The following is a 4,317-nucleotide window of genomic DNA, read 5'->3' on the forward strand; positions in this document are numbered from 1 at the left end:
TTCTTTCTTTCTTTCTTTCTTTCTTTCTTTCTTTCTTTCTTTCTTTCTTTCTTTCTTTCTTTCTTTCTTTCTTTCTTTCTTTCTTTCTTTCTTTTTGAGATTAAGAGTCTCATGGACTTTCTTGCCCAGGCTGGCTTCTAATTGTGATCCTCAGATCTCAGCCTCCTGAGTAGCTAGGATTATAGGCATGAGCCACCAGCACCTGGACGCTATTGCCTTGTTATCCTGAGGAGGACATTTGGACACTCTTGGGTAAAAATCCAAGCTGATAATGTTGTATTGCTCTGGGCAGAATCAGTAGGTCTTTAACTCTTCCAAATGAAAATTAGTAAAGAGCTATCTTGGCTGCAAGGCTTGGACCCTTTCATCATTGTATGTTGAAAAAAGATTAAAGAATAGTTGGGAAAAAGAAATTGGTAACTTCTAAAGAATCTCATTTTAAAATGAATTTTCTTTCCCCTGTCAAACTTCTAGCTTTCAGGGGGACAAAAAGGCAAATATACAAGTTAGATAGTATCTGGAAAACTGTTCTACACGACCTGTGTTTATTGAAACCTGTGGTATCATAAGGGACGCACTGAAATATCCTGAAATATCTGTTAATGAAAAGCTGGCCAGCAAGCAAGAAGTAATAAGGATATTTTATCTCTTTGACAGTCTTATAATGAAAAAAAATGAAAGCAAAGCTTGTTCATTTTAATTGATGAAAGGAACATGGATTTCATGAGGTTGAGAAGGCAACTCAACTTTGCTAGGGGCAACCAGCTCTCCTCAGCATGTCTTGCTTGGTTAGAGACAGTGAGCATCATTGGGTTAGAACATATATTAGCTTCCCAGTAATTATCCATTTGCATATCTAGTTTTCCTAGGTTGCATTACTCTTTTTCTTATTTTTTTTATTGTGAAAATACCGTACAGAGGGGTTACAATTACATGGGCAAGATAACGAGTACATTTCTTATCAAGCATTTTTGCCTCCTTCTTTGTTTCCCCTTTCCATCCCTTCCTATACACCCCCACCCTCCCGATCCACCCGATCCTCCCCCCCTCAAAGTTGTAAAGTTCGTTTTTCGACATAACGACTTGTACATCTCATTGTTGCAATGGGTCCACCTGTATCCTTATTTAAATGATTTGTTTTTTCCCTTCCCCTCCACAAATTATACCAACATCAAATACAGTGAAAGCAGGGGTTATAATGACATGTTTCTAATGATAGGCACAATGCCTGCCACAGAGCTGATATTCACTAAATTATTCTTGAGTGGATGAATAAAAGATTATACATTATCCCTTCCTTCAGGAATTAATTATGCAGGTGAGAACTGAGGATGGAAATACATACAAAGCCAAATGATGCTTATCACTGCACTCATTATTGTTCATTCACCATGATCCTCTTACTATTCACTCTTAATTTGGTGGTGTTTGGGAGAAGTCCTAAAGATGGTTAGTGATGGATTTCTGCACTAGTTTGTATACATTTTCCCAATGCTCCAGCCTCAGGTTTACCTCTCCATCAGAGAGAATTAGTGGTTTATCTTCTTCTATAGTTGATTAATCCCTTGTCATCCCAATAAAAATGTCATTTCCTCCTGGAGGTCCTCCATGATTGCCTGGGTTAGGTTATCAAGCCTTGCTATATGTTTCAATCTTACTGGAGTTCTTTCTTAATGGAGTGTGAGCCCCAGAAAGAGGGTGAAAGGTTCCATCTTGTTCTCTTTCCCTGAGATCAGCATAGCAACTATTCTATAAGTGCTCATATAATAAACATTATATTAGTCTATAAAATGCATAAAGCTAGTTAATTTGTAAAGAGGTGTATTTTGACTCACAGTTCTGGCAGTTCAAGAGCATGGCATTGGGATCTGCCTGGCTTCTGGTGCGGAATGGCAGAAAAGCAAAAGAGGAAGCTAGTATGCATGCAAAAGAGGCATGCGCATAAAACAGATTGAGGGAGGGCAGGTGCTGTGCTCACTTTATAACAATCCAAGCTTCAAAACTTTCTTTCTTCCTTCCTTCTTTTCTTCTTTCTTTCCTTCTTTCTTTCTTCCTTCCTTCCTTCCTTCCTTTCTTTCTTTCCTCCTTCCTTCCTTCCTTCCTTTCTTTCTTTCTTCCTTTCTTTCTTTCTTTCTTTCTTTCTTTCTTTCTTTCTTTCTTTCTTTCTTTCTTCTTTCTTTTTATTGGTGGTGGGGCTTGAACTCGGGGCCTGAGCACTGTCCCTGAGGTCTTTTTGTTCAAGGCTAGCACTCTATCATTTTGAGCCACAGCTCCACTTCCAGTTTTCTGGTGGTTAATTGGAGATAAAAATTTTATAGACTTTCTTGCCTGGGCTGGCTTTGAACTGTGATCCTCAGATCTCTGCCTCCTGAGTAGCTAGGATTACAGGCATGAGCAGTACCTGACTCTAACTTAGTTCTATTTTTTCCCTTAGTTCTTGAGGAAACTACTTTAATTCTTTCATGATAGTGGAGCCTGTAAGACCTAAGTTGTTAAAGGTTAAGTCTTTTCTCAATGCCACTGTTTTGAGGAATTAAGCCTTAACATGCCTTGGTGGTGGGGATAAAGCTGTAGTAGACAATTTTTCATTAGGAAATCTTTGAGAAGGTAAAGAGGTTCTGGAATATGGACCTGGATCTAGAACTTACAGGGAGGCAGAAGCCTAGATTAATGCTCAGAGTGCAGTCCCTGGGTCAGCAGTGCTGGAGCTTGCCAGAAATGTGCTTCTTCAGGTACCACTCCAGACCTAAGTGCTTTGTCTGCATGTTCAAGTGTTAAGAAGCACAATTACTTAGGGAAAAGACACATGTCAAGAGTTAGCCCACCTAGGAGATTGAGTACTCTAAACCAATCTGCATAATTGCCTTGTATGTAAGTACCAGAAATGACCTTTTTAAATACTCTAGTATTTCCTACCAATGAGGCCTGAGTTCTTTTACTTTTCTTTCCTTCTTTCTTTTTGTCAGACGTGGAGCTTGAACTCTGGGCCTGGGCGCTGTCCCTCAGCTCTTCAGCTCAAGGCTAGCACTCTACCATTTGAGCCACAGTGCCACTTCAGGTTTTCTGAGTGGTTTATTGGAGATAAGAATCTCACGGACTTTCCTGCCTGGGCTGTCTTTGAATCGAAATCCTCAGATCTCAGCCTCCTGAGTAGCTAGGACTACAGGTGTGAGCCACTGGCGCCTGGCTGAGGCCTGAGTTCTAATCCAACCCAGTTTGATCTCATGGAACACATCATAAGTGAATATCTTTGTTAGGGGGGAAATGTTACTTGCCAGTGGGTATTCTCCAGACACCATGGATTTCTGATCATGCTTTTGGCTTTATTGTCAGATGGAACCAGGGAAGGCAATGTCTAGTCTGCTTCAGGTCCAAAGCCTTAGATGCCCAAGTGACTGGCTGACTTTGAACATTTGGAACTAAGCCCAAAAGACTGCCAGGGGATGGTATGAGGAACATCTTCATCTCTCCCACTCCATCTAAGATATGATTCACTTGCAGGCTAGTGTCCACAGCTAAGATACCCATAGCTTCATGACCCCATGGACACAGGTGGCTTTGGTAGGATGTGGCAGGAAAGAGATCAAACAGGCATCTCCAAGGTGAGGCAGGATTTTACTCCCTGTAGTGGGGAAATGGAGTGTGGGCAGTGAAGGACCACAGGGTATAAGCACAGGATCAGGAAGTTTCTAGAATCTAACCAATTTTTTTTTCTGTTACTAATGAAGTGTCCAAGTCCCTTGCCTGAGGGTGGCAGAAATTCAAGATACTTGAGTAGCAAGTAGTTCAGGGAGTAGGATGCATGAGTTAGAGGTTTGCTTTAGGTTCTTATCAATTCAGTGATTCACTGGATGCAGTCCCTTCCAGGCTCACTCCCCCATCCCCAAAATAATTAGTAATTCACCCAATTCTTTCTGTTTTTGTTGCTTTTGTTTTTCACTTTTTGGGAGGTAGCTTTTGTTAGGTAGTCTCCTTACCATTTGATCTATGTCTTCTATTTCTTTTTGCCTTGGTTATTTTCAAGGCAGCATCTTGTTTCTTGGCCTGGGCTGTGACTCTCTACTTGTGCTTCCCCATGCACTACTGAACCCAGCCCTTTTGTTTCTCCTATAGCTGGGATAACAGGTACAGCACTGTGCCTAGTCATTTGTTTGAGATGGAGTCTCCAGAACTTTTTTTTTTTGCTCCAGTTTGAACCATGACCTCCAGATCTCTGCCTCCTAAGTAGACAGGCCAGCAAATTTTAGCCTCTGTGCCTGGTTCTTTATTCCTTTTAACCTTCCTTCCTTCCTTCCTTCCTTCCTTCCTTCCTTCCTT

General features: G+C 41.1%; 1 pseudogene; it reads right to left on the reverse strand.

The window, feature by feature from the left end:
* Nucleotides 1-4,317, reverse strand: part of LOC105996653 — a 9,654-nt pseudogene that overhangs the window by 4,547 nt on the left and 790 nt on the right.

The sequence above is a fragment of the Dipodomys ordii genome, unplaced genomic scaffold (assembly GCF_000151885.1).
Source record: "Dipodomys ordii isolate 6190 unplaced genomic scaffold, Dord_2.0 Scaffold134, whole genome shotgun sequence".
Classification (NCBI taxonomy): domain Eukaryota; kingdom Metazoa; phylum Chordata; class Mammalia; order Rodentia; family Heteromyidae; genus Dipodomys; species Dipodomys ordii.